This window comes from Manacus vitellinus, unplaced genomic scaffold, assembly GCF_001715985.3.
Source record: "Manacus vitellinus isolate BGI_N305 unplaced genomic scaffold, ASM171598v3 scaffold_34_pilon, whole genome shotgun sequence".
Taxonomy (NCBI): domain Eukaryota; kingdom Metazoa; phylum Chordata; class Aves; order Passeriformes; family Pipridae; genus Manacus; species Manacus vitellinus.
Window position 1 is genome coordinate 6559457 of NW_021940488.1, and position 17614 is coordinate 6577070.

Genomic DNA, 17614 nt, shown 5'->3' on the forward strand with positions numbered 1-17614 from the left:
TTCTTTGGATTCATTTCCATTTTCACATACAATTTGATATCCTAAGGAATCAAGTTATTTTGGTTTAGTTTTTTTTTTTTTCCCCAGTAAAACACTTGCTCCATTCAAATAGGAGCTTTTAAACACAGAGTATATAGGAAAAAAAAAAAAAAAAAAAAAGTCCTACCCTTCTACTTAGCACTAGGGAATAGTTTTCTTACACCTGGGAAGGGAAACAATAGCTTCTGCCCTCAGTGCAAGGGTGTCATGCTGGTAATGTTAATCCATTCCAAGAAGATGGGGCTCTCCTCTTCCTGCTCTGTATAAAGAGTCTATGAAGGAGATTTCAGGTTCAATCCCCTTTTTCTTGAAATAAGTAATATCATAATGCACTTTTTAAAAGCAGAAGCATTTGAAATGGTCATAACCAGAGTTATCTCTGGAAAAAGGGTTGGGCAACTAATGAATATTCCAAACCAGCATGATATCAGCTCTCCAGAGGAAGCACAGAAAGAGTACCACCCTGAACAGGGCTCAGCAGCAATGAAAGAAATTTAATCTTAAGTTAAACAACATGAGAGGAATTTCACAATGTACTTGAGATGAATATTTTATTCATCACACAACTACAGGAAATAATTAACCCTATAAATAACATTTTATAGTAATAATAATAAACATGATTAGAGAAATAGCATTATCACCTTGCAACCCTAAACTATACCATGTTAACAGACGAAACTAGACCAAATCTAAAAGAAAGAGCATGTATAGCCTCAGTCCACGCAGGGGAAAAAAAGGCAAATATTCAGTCATACATAAATTACAGGGAAAGAAACAAGTAAATTGATAGTCCATTGGCAAGGACATAGTATGATATTTAGGAGTTTGATTGCTCCTCCCAGGGCCTGCCACTGTGAGCCTCTGGGCAAGTCACTTCACACTGAGAACCAATTTATATATCTATAAATTAAACAAGAGAGTAGGGTTCTCTTGGCAGAGTGAGAGAGTTTATGCTGAGGGCAACATTTCTTAAAAGACCTGGCACTAAGAGTGGACATGACTCCGCCGAACATGAGCTCCCCATGTGCTGCCAGGGCCGAAGGGAAAAACACATCCCCGGAGGCCTCTGTGGAAGAAGCCTGAATAGGACTGAAGAACTGGGATTAACTGTATACTTGGCACTCAAGCATCTAGTGTTGGAAGGCTATATCAATGTCTGATGTGCACAATTCAAGAAAAACTCACTGAAGAGCCTCATAAGTAAAGGACTGGAAGAAACTTGGTAATGCAGCTTCATTTATCCTATGAAAATTATATCTGAATGGATCACTGGCTAAATCAGTTTTGACAGGAGGTTTTTAGAGGTAACAGACAGCACTACAAACAAGTTCCAGCAGTCAAGTTCAGATCATATTTATATATATGATGCAGATACACAGGGATGAGTACTTTGCCACTGGAACACAGTAGCATGTTCTCTGTCCTTGACCTTTTTAAATCAAGATTGGACCTTGCATTCTGAAAATCATATTTCAAGAGGAATTCATTTCACACAGAATGTTAACCTGAATGATCTCACTTTTTTTGTTCTGCTTTTTCTTTTTAGTCTACAAGCACATAACAATATATATATGATATCATATACTTAGGCTTATGCAATTCAATAGACTTTGAAAAATAGTCTTAAAAGCACTAACGAGAAATCACAGTTGAAAAGTACTGTTCATAGCAATACTGGTTCTTAATATGATGTAGTTTGATGCTGATGAGTTACTCATTAAAGATATCTTTTTAATTTTTATATTTTAAATTAACAGAATGGAAAATAATAACATATATAGTAAAATTATGACATATAAAACGTGGCATACACTACCCAGTTGAGACTGATATATACAGATGTGGAAAAGAGGTAGAAGAAGACTTAAGAGTGACCAAATAAAAATTTTGGGGGAAAATCTCTGTGTGGAGCACCTACCACCAAGGTAAAGCTTCACAATCCTGTTCCTAGTTGAAGGTTTTCTCCTCATCTAAATCTTCCCTGTCAGGTCCCTGATGTTTATACCCTCCAGCTGTTGCCTCCTTTCCTTGCCAGCCCAAGGCCTTTCCCAGCTGTTCTGCACTTCTCATCCTGAGTCTCCAGCATCTACATGCTCCAGCTGCTATGTATTCAAATCGATACTACGGGCCTAACAGCCTATAACCTACCAGTTAACTCAAATAACTTCTTAATTCATAGGGAGGGAGAGGACCATCCGTTGCTTTTAGACACAAGGCACTCAGATTACTTTATGTTATTCAGGTTTGTTATTTTAAAGACGGCAAAACAACAGGTTGGTTTCATTGGTACGTGTTGCTCTATTACATCACTCCAGTAACACAAAGCAGTCATAAACCCTGTTTAATTGGTGTTTTAAGGCAGGTTTATGGCTACAAGCATTGCTAAAGCATTACAAAGCAGAAGCAGCACTAACCCCTTCCCCCTGTTATCCCAGACACCACAAATATCAACAGATATTTACACTGTGGTCTAGCTATTGATTAAATTGCCAATTACCATTTTCTGCTCTCTGATTTCTGCTCCATTTGTCACGTGTTCACTGCCTTCAGCTAGCAAGGACCAGAGAAACCAGACGACATTTTGAGATGATCTCTTGCTTTCAGAGATATATATACACACACATACATATCATATGCCTCTACAGAAGGTAAAACTCTGGCATGTACAAAATCAAGGTAAGACTTGAAAGGATTGTGATATTAGGACTTTGAAATAAATTAAAAACATGGTGTACTTTTAAACTTACCTTCTAATGCTTATTTGAATTCATGCTAAAGTCATGGTTTACATTTCTTTCTATAACAATCTGGACTATACATTTTTTTTTCTTTTCTTTTAAATGAAAATTAAGATTTTTATCCAATATCATGACCTCAGGGCTTTAAAACTTCAATGCACCCTCCAAGTTGCCAACTCCACCTTTATAAGTTCCTTGCATAAGACAGATCTGCATTAAAGGATCCAGTGATTCTTAGTGCAGGTCTTTCAGCACAGTTTTCCTATGTGCTCTACATCTGTAGTAACGTTGATGTAAGAGAATTTTTAGACATTTGCTGCAATCAGTAAGTCACTTGCAAAAAAAATTATATTGCTTATTAACTGAAGTATTAAAGATTTAAAAAATTATTACTATTTGGAGTAAAAAAAATAAAAGGTCACAAAAATTCTTTGCTTTTCTTCCTAGCTCAGTATTATAGAAAATATTAACATGCTTAAAAATATACTAGATAAGCAATAGTAAATACCTACTTTCTCAGGATAAATATTGCCCCTTTATAGAATAATAAGTTCTCTATGTATTCTATCAAATTCATGCTCTATATGAATACACAATAAGATATGGTAAAACATAGAGAAAGCAGAATAATGAAAAAAAATCTGGAGAAAAAAGACTTACAGATCTTGCCATCAGCTACAACTGACTGAAAGTACTGACGGGGGGGACCTTTTAGGTTTCTCTAAATACATACTAAACAAGTAGGCAACATCAGTGATGCATTCAGACTTATAGTTTACATTTGTCTTTGTTACTTTACCACCATTCACCTTTAAAAAAGATGAAGTTTCATACAAGCAATGGTTTCTTCCTTATTACAAGTATTTTAATGGAAGATTGCCTTAGCAGTGCACATGTAAACTAATCAACTTTACTTCCTCACTGTAGAATTTAAAAAAAACAGATACAGCAGGAGTGATTTAATGGATCAAAACCATCCTAATCTTAGTTATATGAATAAGTATATAATAAAAAGCAATTAATAAATATATAATAAAATATAACAGTAGTGTCACCTTTTTCAAGGCAGATATTGTGAAATAATGACTCTAAGACATACTACTTACAAGAAATAGCCAAAAAAAAAGTTAAATAAGGTTAAAAAATAACCTCTCATGAAAATTTTAGATTTATACCCATTGGTGTCCAGCCTGTGTCAGCCCACATATCTTACAAGATGTCTATTCTCAGCACTTGTGTGCAGGTCTTCACACAAGCGTGTGTACTGTGGCAGTGTTGCATTTATAATCTGCTCATAACAGGTGGGGTAGAGTGGGCACTTGCTTCTTTCCCACACAAGGAACTTTAGATATCTCTGTTTGACCAGATTTGGGGGAAAAGGATCATAAGATCACGTCTGCATTTGAATTAGATAAGTCGAGTTTCCCAATTGCTTCCAGTTGGTCAGTGACATATATAAATATATAGCTGGACACACACATTTGCAGATATCTCTCTGTACTTATATTTAGCTTTATTGTCATCAACAGCATGCCAGCAGGATACTGTTCAAAGGAGTTGCTTTATAGATGCAATCAGGGATTTCAAATGGAGGCTGTTTTAATCACAAATTCTGCCTTCATCAAAACCAACTTTTCTATTTATGGAAACATACTGGTTTTAATTTAAATGCCACTGGTGCACAAAGGCTAATGTGAGACTAACTGAAAAGATTTTAAGTGTTTCAATCTCATTGCAATAAATATTTTTGCTCCATTTTTTTTTTTAATTCAGCATCTGTAATTACCAGGCTTCTGCTATTTCTGCTCTTTATAGAGTAATTCTAGCAACACACTTCTAAGGGGGCTAAAATTACTCTATATAATCTACCCACAGGGCTGTGTTCTGAATAGAAACTGTGTTACTTGATTCATTGCACAGTACATTTCTGTTGTACATGTTTTTCTCAGTCACCATTTGACAGAAGTACTGGCACAGATCTCTCCAGTTTATCAACATTTGAGATGTCCCAAGTGAACCAAATAAAATCTTCTTTTTTAAAACTCGAGTAGCACGCAGCCTCTAAGCCAACACTGAGCTCACCTTACCACGTTTGAAGTTATTCAGTTAAATTATGGATGTTTCTGTGCATCTCTCACACAAACCTTGTGGGTTTTTTTTAAGATTTCCCTCAAGCTACCGACAAATGGCCCTGCATGGCATGACCTGAGCAGCCTACAGCATCAGTCTGTTCCTGATTATCCCAGTTTAAGGTTGACTATGAATATATATTTCAAGTTAAGATTCTTTTTCTCAGCTTTCACTCACTAAGCCTTTACAAAATACTCCGATTTTATCTTTGTGAGAAGCTTCCTAGTCCTTGATCTTTTCATCATATGAAGTTCTGAGAATTTCTATCTGTCCCAAAGCCTCCACTTCTTACACAAAGCCTATTCTGTGGCCATTAGGTACCTGTCTCATGGCTTTCCTCTTTTTTAGGACACCCAAAGAACTCCAACCCCACACCCCATCTCCCTCCCACCACTCACGCTCAAGAGGTGCTACATAGGTCTGCTTTACATTTTTCAGCTTTCCATAGAGGTCTGCTTGAGCTACCACAAAACTTGAATCAGCAAAAAGGGAACTGCTGGTGCTTTGTCTTGCTCAAGATTCCTGCTTGGAAAGGAAAAATGGGTGAAGCACAAGTAGGACTGAGCCTTTTACATTGCCAACATGGGAAACTCATCTCTTCCTTTTCCTGTGGCCTGCTTCCCTTAGGGGTATTCCTCGTGCCCAGGACTCCCTGGTAGGAAAGCAGCAAGGGATCTCTGGTGAAGGGATGTAGCGAACAGACATGAGTTTGCCAATCACAGAAGATATAAAAAGGAAAATTAATGAAGTAATTTTACCTCCTGTATTTGCACGCACAGCGCACTTGCATGAGGATTTCCTGAGCCCAGAACACATTCGTTTTGCTTTGTGTGCTCCTGCACAGGTATATGGAAGTCCTAAGCACATAACCAGCCTCTCTGATTGCCTGGGTGCTTCGTCTGTCTGTCTTTGTCAAGAGCCAACTGAAGCATGAGTAGATGCCTGAGTCATGGAAGAGGAAAGAAAAGGGAAAGCATTTTCTCTTGCAATAGGACTTTTCACATTACTAAGCCACTGTAATTATTGCACTAACTGTTGCTGAACACCTCTGAGAAAACCAGCAACCTCAACCCATTGACTTCCAGCACCCCAAAACAGAGCATTTGAAGTCACATAGAAAGTCACATATGGATTTCCAGGCTGTTGAATGCAGGCCTTACCAGTTTATCAGTGTGTAAGCATGTGCAGTAAGCTGTAACCAAATATGTGCTTACATCTGGAAGCACTTTAAAAAAATGTGATTAAAATATAAAAACCATATGAAACACATGGTTTTTCAGGAAGTTCTAACATCACAACATGCTGCTAAAAGGAAAAGCGCACTACTGGTCTGGTCCCTGGTTACTGAGCGGACATGAAATGGGAGAGCCGTGAAAGGGAAGAGAACCACTTGCTTGGAAGCAGTAATGTGCTATTGCATGTACGAGGAATCTTTTCCTTCAGAGAATCCCCATGATTTACCCACCAAAAAGGGTGTACAGAAATGCACAAAAAGGAGCCACGGAGAGACCTTCATACGCCATTCCCACGGTAGCCTTTATGGTCTGCTTTACCAGCTGTAAGAAGGGAATATTGCTCTAAGGACTTACCTCCATCCCTAAATGCCCTGAAGAGAGGAAGAGACTTGTGTCCTGAGCACTGAGCTTGTAAGCACTGCAGATATTGGAGAATGGCAACTGTGGCTAAATACATCTGTTATCCAGCATTTCAAAGGACAAATCCTAGTTGCTAGTAACTTTTTTAATTCAGCTGCAAATTCCATCCAAAAGTTGTTGCTGGATGGACTTCAGGTCTGCAGCGACCTGAGTCATTAAGATTTTTCTCTTGCTAGTGGTAGCATTCCCATTTCTTGAAAAATGCCCAGGAGAATATTTAGAAGTAGTACCTTTCTAAAGCAGCCCATAAAAGGCAACTGATATTCAAATGTGAAACCTTTCTACTTTCCTCTAATAAATAAACTAGTGAATGCTGTTGATCATCATCTGGCACTCATTCAGCTTGTAAAACAAAAGCATACTAATGAAAATGAGTTGGTGTTTTCCCTTATCTTGAATGACTTTAGGAGAAGGAAAATTATCTTACACAAGCTCCAGCATTTTAGAAAACCATATCTACATAATCAATAAAATCATAAAAGACAGTGGTGATTCATATCCATTGATGAACCTTGTTTGGCTGAGAATTAGAGTGTTCTTCAAAAATATTATTCAAATAAGAGAAACAGGAAATCATTAATATTTTCTGTATTATAATTCTCATCTTTAGAAAAGACTCAACCCAAGTTTACAGAAGCAGACAATATGTCCAAGGTAAGATGGAATACATAGGCATTTTAAATGTAAACAAATAGAAAATACTGAAGCGCTTGAAAAATCAAGATTTTATCCTCATCTAAACATGTCTGTGCTGACTTCAACAGAGCCAAATAAAGAAACGAGTTCTGGCTTAATTCACAGTTGGAAAAAGTAGGTTTCCTCCAAGTTAACTTTTATTATCATATTTTGTATCTCAGCATCCCCATCTTACTATTTATACAGAACTTAACTGCAGTTGGCCCATCTCATGTGAAAGATTAGTACAAATCTTGTGTTCAGTGCAGCTTGTGATGACTGAAATAGTATGTAATATTTTCCATGCAGGATGAAATACTCAGTAAATAGAAAAAAAAACCAGCAAACAAGATGTTCTTGTTTGCCTATAGCAAGCAATTTACATCCTTTTAAGATCTTCTGGCATTTGGTCCTTTATTCTTTTGCAATAGCAAACCCAAGGTGTCCTGTAAGCACCAGATTGAACGAAACCTGCTTTCCTTCAGATTTATGCTCTTTGCTCTGCATCTCCACATTCTTTCTTCTCACTGCAAATGGCCATGTCTCTCCACATTGTTTATTACACTATCACCTGGCAGGAGAAACTGTGCTGTGAAGAGTCTGGGACTGCACACATCTTTTTTGGCCACTGAGCCACTGCCAAACAGAATGTATAACAGCTATGTTCTGCCTGCCTCTTCCTCAAAATTGGCACTGATCTGGGGTTTTTTCCCTCCATACAGACACGGATTTTCATAAAACATGATATTCATTGAGAATTTAGCTTTTCAAACTTAACTGAGAGAGATGAAAGGGTTCAAAAACCCATGAAAAAAGGAAAGAACAAAGAAAAACATACAAACCTTAGTAGAAGTCTCACTTTCTTAGTGAGAGTAACAACAAATATTTAAGATTAATACTGTTGGTAATGTGACAGTTCACCAGCCCTGTCATATGCCAGGCCACAGTTTGGGTAGTTTGGTTTTTTTTAATAGATTCTAAGATCTAAAATCCATTTTTAGGAACTGTGATGAGTGACTCTGCTTCCAATCCAGCAGGAATCCAGATCTTACTTTAAGTGTGACATGCACCATACTTCACACTTCGAAATAGAAGACTTTCACTTCCTGACTTCAGACATACCAAAGATCACCTACAAATGCATCCAACCAGATGTAAATAATTACTCATAGAGCATAGATAAATAGACTTGCAAAGTTAAAAACCAACAAGAAAAAAATACCAAAAAACTCTCTAGATAGATATTATCAAGTTAATGTACTTGGAGATAAAAAGGAACACCTTAATTTATAAAATAAGTAGAAATACTAAAAATATTTTAGCACTAAGAAATTACATGCTTTAAGTGATTTGCCCAAAGCTACAAAGAAGCTAGATGATACCTCGACATTTCTACTTTCAGAAATTCTTAATTCTGTAGTAAACTCCAAATAAACCCAGGATGACAGAGATGGACACAATGGCACTGTGTACTACATTCCTGTTACTAAATTCCCATAAAATAGTTACCTTTTCAAATTATTTAAACTAAAATGAAGGTGTTTAACCATGTCAATGTCTAAAACTGGAAGTTCTTTCCAACAGTTCGTAGCTGGACTGTCTTAAGAATAGACTCCTCCACATGAAAATCAGTCTGATTTTTACATAGATACCATATGTAGCTCAATGTAGGTAAAAAGTCAAGTTTCCATGTAAAGTTTTTGATATTTCAGTTTTGGTCAGGTCAAAAAAACTGCTGACACATTTTCCCTTTCAGAGTCTATCCCCAATAACCAGAGAGTTCTTTAAGTCACAATATCAGACCATGTATAAAACATTTTACTAATTTCAATTTATCTCTGAGAAGACTGAAGCACAAAAAAACCCTCTATTTAAAGTAACAGCATCATTTGGTTTAATAGATAATATAAAAAAATTTAAGTGTAGGTAAACTTCTTATCCTCTAAATAAATCTATTTGCCTATACACTGTCACGCATTGCTTTTGCTCACAATCTTTTTTTGGGTTTTGTTCAGAAAGATGCATGTTGGAAGGGAGGCAGTTTTGGTCAAATTTTAAGCAAAAGAGTAGTGGATTCGATACATAAAATAAAGCATGCCATCAAAAACCCCCCACCAAAACTGTCAGAGCTGAAGTCTAAATAATATAAAATAAAAGATGGAATAGATAGAATAAAGTCAGGATTCTGTGTGTCACTATCATGCTGTTCCCTAATACATAAATATTAACCAGAGTAATTAAATATTGGTTCAGTTCAGAGGTTTTCTATGGAATATTATATATTTCTATTCAAAAAAGCAATTCAGAAGCTATATTTGCTGTGACCTGCTGATATGCCCAAAATAAATCTGTCTATACTCCATAACCTAGCAGTATATGGCATGATGCTATTTAAAATAACAGATTTTTGAATATAAGTGGCTGAATAAAAGAAAAAAAACATAAAACAGCGGTAACTTTGAGGTAAGATGGAGGAGATGACCACTGCCTGTCCTGCCAGAGCTGAGTTATGAGTCACAGTACTGTTGTCAATCACCTGGTTGTAATGTTGGGAGAGAAGCAGAAGTTATACTGTAATTATGTATATAGGGCAGCATATAAAGAGGGGAAAAAAACCCAGCCCATCTTCATTTCAATTAACACAATTACAGTCTAGGAAGCCTTCAGGAAAAAAAAAAAAAAAAGAAAGCATCTCCCTGTATTATTCTCCATATGAATATACATTGCAATGCCCATATGAAACTTGAGCCAGCCCTGCTCACTCAGAAGGCTTCATAGTGACATCCCTTCTTTTTGTGAAAAACTATAGCAAAAACTGATTGTGATTCTTCTGATTCAGTACTGAAAACAAACATTTCTGGGAAACAGAGCCAACAGCAGCATTAAAATGAACAATCTACATCAAAACTGAGTATTAATAATACTTGAAGAATGTGGAAGATGGAGGGAGGGTTCATTCCTTCTCCATGTGAGTTGCTCCAAGATGGCATTCTTGCTTCCTGTGTTTTCACTTCTCAGCACCCAGCTAAGTTAACCTTGGATAGGTGCTCACACCAAGCACTTTCAGCATTGCAGTCTCTAAGGACAGGACAGTGCTATCCACATGGGATGCCCAATTTGTAATAGGATCCTCATAGCAAATAAAAAAAACACAGTATGTACCCTAACACCTACTGCCAAAAGACATGTAATAAGTAGCTATGATTTAACATCTCCAGTATATAACAACTTATATTTATTTTTACGTCAGACCCTTGAAAGTAGTCCACAAACTACCTGTTGATCACATTGTTTCAAGGGTTGTTGTTCAAAGACTTTTGTTGAGTTGGTTTTGTTTACTTCATTTTTAACAGGAGAAATATAATGTATTCCTACTTCTGCTGCTTAAAATAATTTTAACACGCTTCCTTTAACAAAAAAAAGAAAGAAAGGAAAACAAACAACAAAAAAGAATCACCTGTGGTTTGGGACTACACAATGAAAAATTTCAGGCCAAAAATACAGTTAAAAGAACAGCAAAGTGATGGAAAGCAAATGGTTTGATGTAACTTAAAACATGATTAAGATGTCAGATCCTGCCAAATTTCTTGTTTTTATTCCAGAGATTGGCACTAGATTGTAAATGAAAAAAAAAAAACAAACAAACAAAAACACAAAGGAAAGAATTTGAAGAATCCGACTTTTCTTTAGCATTAAATTTTACAGTTTTTGCCTAATACTCATGTAATTCTCATTGCTGTCAGTGGAAGGATAGCTGGGTACTACCCTGGGTACTTCTGGAAAAAACTTCCCTTGTGAATTTCCAGCCAGAGCTTGAAAGAAGCTTTATGGGGCCAATAGAGAGCACACTCTGATTTCCATATGATAAATTCTAACGTATTTTCAACACAGACTGATTCTATCTGTCATGTTGCTGTGTCCCATTTTGTATATTTTTCTGAACAAAGTTCTGCACTGATCACTTTCTCCTCCATTTTCATCATTTATTACTTACTCTCCTCTATTAAAGGCACAGATTTTTATTTCAGGTATTTATTACAGACAGGTTGAAATAACAGATGCTCAGTGACAACCAGGTCAGAATCATGAATAACTTATAAAACATACACCAAAACCAAATCCTCATTTTCAGCATTATTTTAACCAGAGTCAATTCTGATCCATTCCTCTGAGTAGCTTTCCAAGGTTGTACACCCTTACAGGGGCAGCAGGGAAGAGGGAGAAGCAGCAAAAGAGCACTGGGATAGCTTCAACAAGCTCTGCCACAAAGGACTATTCTTGAAGGATGTCTTTAGCTGGTGCTGCTTTTTGGAAATAATGAAAATTGCCAACAGTGATGGGACATGTACTTCTTTAATTTATCTTTTCCTTTATCATTTAACACCAATCAATGTGCACTGTTCAAAATGGAACCAATTACAGGGCCTGCAAGTCTTTCACAGGACATTTATGGTCCATGGAACGTTTCTTGGATTAAGAGATGTGGAGAGCTGGTAATACAAATGGGATACTGTCACTCAAAATGGCTTAAAAGAGGGAGAACAGGGTGCTTTTTGCAGTACTTCAAGTTGTATTTCTTACCTATTTCTATCATATTGCTAAATAAACTGGGATTACATAATGAATACTAACAGAGTCTTTGTGTTTTAAAGGTAATACCAGAATTGGAAAACTCATCTAATTATTGCTTGAATCACCAAACATTTCTATAATGAAGAAGTAGGTATCTCAGAAACTGCAGATAGCACTGTAGTGTATTACTCTGGTTATGTGGTCATTTTCAGTAGAATATTGAGGAACCTTAAAATGTTATGGGTTCCACATTCATACACTGAAAATTATCATGAACACAGTTTTGAACTCACCCATTGACCTCACCAAACGCCTACCAAAGTCAGGAGGACCTTTGACAGAGTCCTGAATAAAGCCATGGGTGATGAAATGAATTTAAAGTGGGTGGCCAGAGGAGAGGTAGAGGAAAGTCCATTGCCATTTCTCTTGTCCTTCACAGATTTCATGTTTTCTATTTTCTGATGTTTCATGTTCCAAATGGCTTGCATCTCTCTCAGATCCAAGAATCAGAATTGCCCAATGACCTTCCAAAGGGTTTTACAAGAATTTTTAAAGTTACTGGAATCTTGCTGGAGTTGAGAAAAGGAACTTAAACCAAAAAAACAACCAGACATATCACATGTAACCATCCATCCTCACCTCCACCTTCACTACTAGACAGAGCAATATAAGTGAATATAAGAGGATGTTAGGTGGAAAAGAAAGGTTCAATCTAACATTCTCCTCCCTGAAATGCTGTGATCATACTTTTGGAAAGAACAGCCTATTTTCTTGGATGAATTTATAACTTCAGGTATAAAACTGACTGCCAGCAGTGGAAATGCTTCTGAACAAACCAGAAGAAAGACAGCACGTCAGTTGACAATTCCCAAGGCACAGGCTCATCTCAGTGCCTGACAGACCATTTTAGTCCTCTCTCATGCAATATTCTTTTACTTTTAGATCTCCTCTGTTTTGCTTTTCCAGTTCCTGCCTCTCTCATTACTGCTCCTATCTTCATCTGTGATTACTTCTGCTTTTTCTCTGTGTTCATTTGCTTTTATCCACATATTATAATCACTTAAAAAACCTCAGGAGAAAAATGTTTCTCCTTTTATCTGTTCTTCTGTCACCTTCATCATCACCTTTCGGGATAGTCTTCTGCTGATGGTTTGAATATGTTGTTGGAAAGTAAAAACAAACCAAAAGTTAATCTGGGTCTCCCAAAGATCATATTCCATGTGATCATGAGTTGTAGCTGAGAAGATGAAAGAAACTTTTCTTTGTCCTTGGGTTTTTTTTAAATTCTTTTAAAAATATATTTTTTTCAAAATTACTAGGATATAACATAGGGTTTGGGTTTAAACTTTAAATTCATCTTATCACTGTGATCCACTGACTCCATGAATTCTACAATTCTCGTATACCTGTCAATTTTCCTTCCTCTCTTGTTATAGACATCACCTTGTCATGACAGCATAAACTACTGCCATTCTTTGAAAGAAAAATCAATTGTTAGTCTTGAATTTCCATGATTTCTCATGTGACAGTAAAGGTACCCATAGGGGTCATGAAGACCTGTTTCTGTTAAGGAATGGGTCAATAAAAGGAACAGGGCTGGTAAATAAAAGTTTTTCTTCTTCCACACAGAACAACAGAACAAAACCAAAAGTGAACCTCCAAAATCACTTTGTAATTCACAAAATAAACCTAGTTACTCCTTGAAAAACACTAAAAATGTTAAATACAAACTTTTCAAAAAAATTAACACTATAAAGCAATAGTGTTTTAACCTTTTCAAGACTTCCTTTTTTTTTTTTTTCTCTAACTGGTGTCAGAGAGAATTAAAAAAGACAGTATAAATATTTTAGTTTGAGATCATGATTCTTTGACTTTCTCTAAGAGAGAATAGTAGTATTTGGAGATATACTATTGACGTTTAAGCTTCCTGCCAGTCACACTAAGTTGTGTCATCCCTCAGATGGTCAGTAAGAACACTACATTTAATCATCATTCACATCATTATTGCAGGGATTCTGTGAATCACAGAACACAGCTACTGGGAGCAGATATTCTCCTTTTAATAACAGATATAGGCATAAAATCCTCAGTAAATTCTTCTCCTCCTCATTAAACCTTTTCCCCTTCATCAGGCTGATCATCAGAGCATGAAGAAATGTTTCATAACTCTCTAATCTGGTGTCACAACACCAGTGGTGCATTATTTTACCAATGGAAATCCAACAGCACAGAAAGGATTGATCCTCTGCTCGTGTGCCTATGGAGGAGGTGGCCACATGTGAGCACCCACCAGCCCCTGCTCCCCAAGTGACTCGTGACCACCAGGAGGTAGATGGATACCCAGCTCTCCAGGCCATCAAAACTGGAAGGAGACCATCTCCTCAAAGTTTCTTTTACTTTCAGTTTTTAAAGGTGTAAAGAACACTTCAGTAGGGATTCCCCCATCACAGTATAGCCAAGAAGGAAATCACATTTATGTTACTTAGGACATATTTCCTTCCCTCAAAGTGAACCCTGAAACTCTTAAAAGAAAAGCACACCCTTAACTAAGCTAAGAACACAGTCAATAATTTTCTTGTAGAAAGTCTAATGTTTAGCCTAAGTCAAAATATGCAGAAATTCAATTCACAATAAGAAAACATGAAGAATGAGGTCCATTTAGATCACTGTACATTGCAGCATCACATTCAAATCTGTATTCAGCTTTCTTTGACAAAATTTCCCCCCCTTATTTTTAAAACCATTTTCAGAATTGATGGGTAAACTCAAGATCTCAAACTGGCAAATAAGAAAGGACACAAGAGGTGAACAACACGAACTTCTGCACTTGAAAGGGACGGCAACGTGAGATCAACTCAGATCTGAAGCATCATCTTATTTTTTTAAACAGGCACTGTGCTAAATGCTAGCAAGTTTCAGGTGAGCAGACAAACTTTAAAAGACTGGTCAAGACATGATAGTAATATACCTTGTGCGTAGAGTTCATCTGACCAACTTTTTATATTGCATATTAGAATTATTCTATCAAGTGAGCCTTTTCCCTTTAGCTCCTAAGATTTTTCTTGCACCGACTTTGGCTACTTTTCTTTTTTTTTTTTTAAGAAAACTATTTATTTAATGAAATATATGATGAAAATAATTTTCTACAGAATCACACTTCTGCTGGAGGAAAACCAGACTCATTTCTCCTCTAAATTACAGACATCTTAAAACATCACACACAGAGTAACTCTGACATGCTTTGATGATTTATTACTCCAAATTTCCTCCACTCAGCAGTTTTTGCAAACATATTTCTAATGTTACTGTCAACATGCAATGTTTAATTCTGTTGCTGTGCTAATAAAGTAGCTTTTTCAAAGTAAGTCAGTAACTGAAATTACATTATAGCTCAGATGATATTTATTACCAATACACTAAGTGACTAGGGTATCCAACACAATCTGTTCAAGAACTTATCCAGAGGTATTGTGTCTCCCTCCTTAAGTGAGTCAAATGTTATAGAAGTCTTATCTTCTGCATAATTGTGCAACTTACCTAAAATTTAGACAGTTCTCTGGTATTTTTGGAAATATGTATCCAAGTATCAATCCTTTTTCTCTTAGCAGAAATCAAAATAACTGAATGTTGTTTTAAGAAAAAAAATTATGTGCATCACAACAAAGGAATGTAAAAAAGCTGCAGGAAAGCTTGAGTAAATAAAATAAATATGGAGAGAATAAAACTGGCTTCCCCCCAAACCCGAAGTTTGTCAAAAGAACAAAGCACACACAAACAGCATGTAAAACCTGAATTCAAAATACGTTTATAGAAAAGGGATGAGGACACATGTTTTTTCTATTTCAGCTTGAAAAATAAAGGGACACAGCAATGAGTCTTGCTGGCAGGCAGATAACTCATAGGCCCTGACCCTTCGACTCACCAGGAATTCAAACACAAAGCTCTTTTCATAGTGACCGTGCCATACATTCTCAAGATAAGGCAGAGAAATAAGGAGCAATGGAGAGGTGCCACAAAGCTCAAAATGCAGAAAACTCTGCATAGAAATTATGTTCACTCATTCACCTACATGCAGCTGCACACCAAGTGCTGGCTGCAAAACTCCTTCTTTCCAAATTAGGAGCCATGCAGCCAGCTTTTGGAAACGGGACCTGCCTCCTGAAGCAAGCAAAGGCAAAAGAGAGAGCAAGCAGCAAGGAAAGGGCTATCCCTGTACATTTCTGTATCGGTCAGAACTGAACTGCACATCCGGACAAATAATCTCTAACACAATGAGCTTCACAAAAGGATTGCTGTGGTAAAACGGAAGGGTTTTTAGAAACAACAAAAAGAGCTACATTTCAAACAACATTTCAAATCTGGACTCACCATGAAAAAGCAACAGTTGCCTGAAGTTAGTGTGCTATTTTCTGCCCTGTTCCATTGCACTTTTTGCCTAGTTGTCCAACACTTAGTAGCTCAGAGCTGCCACACAGAGGCCCCTTCCGTGATCTGGCTTATTTGCCTGTCAGTTTGAGTCTCAGCTTCTGTATGATGCAGCTGTGCACTTTGCTGAAGGTCTAATATCATTTCCATAAGCTTTCTCCCTGACTGGAGCAAGCAGTTTGTTCTCCCTGCTCAATAAATACTCAGATCACTTTTCTGGTACTCACAGGGATAAAGCTTTAAGTTGTTAAGGAGTTCTTACTAAGTAGTGGGTGGAGAACATAAGCTCGGTACAAGGAAACTCTGCGCATAATCAGAAACTGAGAAACTTCCTCCCTTTCCCCCAACCCCTCCTCTCTCCAGGCAAAGCTGCCAGTGCCTCCTTTACAGAAATTTAGGAATGTAAAGGGAGGACTCAAAGGGGCCCAGTCAGACAAGCCTTTCTCAATCAATTAGCTTGCAGCCATTACTTGTGACCCTAGGTCACACAACATAAGTGTGTGGGGTGTGCCTTTAGGGGTACACCAAAGCTACTTATTAAAACTTACATAACCAAAAGTGTTCAAAATCAAATAAACTCTGAAAGCTGGAAAATATTTTCCACGTTCCGCAGTTTTGCTGGAAGAAGAGTTTTGAGTAAAGAAATGTTACTTTGTTTTTCCAATAACAAATCATCTGATGCAGAAAACTAACTTTTTTGTACTTTAAAAAAAAAAAAAAGATTGAAATGTGAGATACACCAGCAGACTTCAAAATGATATTTGCTTTACGATTATACAAAAACTAAGTAATATCAGCATGAGTGATTTTTGATGAAGCACATGATCATGTTCCTTAAAATAAGACTATTGTCTGTAGCTACAAAGGAATAGATGTTTATAGGACTGTTTAATTTATTCATGAAGTTCAGCCCAGGTATTTCAGTCCTCTGCAAGAAATGAGTTCTCAGCATTCAGATTCCATTCTTCATTTTAATACTCCAACATAGCAAATCAAACAATTTACTTTTTAAAAAGGTCCAGAATATTTGAACACTGCATTAAGTTATCCTGCACTGAACACACAGGGAGACGAGGGTGTAATTTACCACAATTCCCACACAACAAGTATACACCCCTTGGTGTGAAGGAAAACTTCAAAAAGACCCTCAGCTTCATATCCTGCCAACCCAATGACATGGAGATGATGCCTTGGAAAAACCCATGAGGGAGTCCTGATTTCAAAAGCAGATCTATGACAACCCCTTTCTGGGCCAGATGAGATCAATGCACCGCAGGGGCGATGCACTTTAATCTCAAGGTGCATCGCAAAGCATCTTTAAGTGGTGCCACAGATCAAGGCTAAGACGTAGCTGAAAAAACAGTTCAGCCCAAACTT

General features: G+C 36.9%; 1 long non-coding RNA gene across 1 annotated transcript in view; it reads right to left on the bottom strand.

The window, feature by feature from the left end:
- Nucleotides 1-16459, bottom strand: part of LOC108640461 — a 116817-nt gene extending 100358 nt beyond the window's left edge. The window contains exon 1 of the long non-coding RNA XR_001921195.1: nt 16181-16459. This is a non-coding gene — a long non-coding RNA (uncharacterized LOC108640461). The remainder of the gene's footprint in view (nt 1-16180) is intronic.
- Between the last annotated feature and the right edge of the window lie 1155 nt (nt 16460-17614).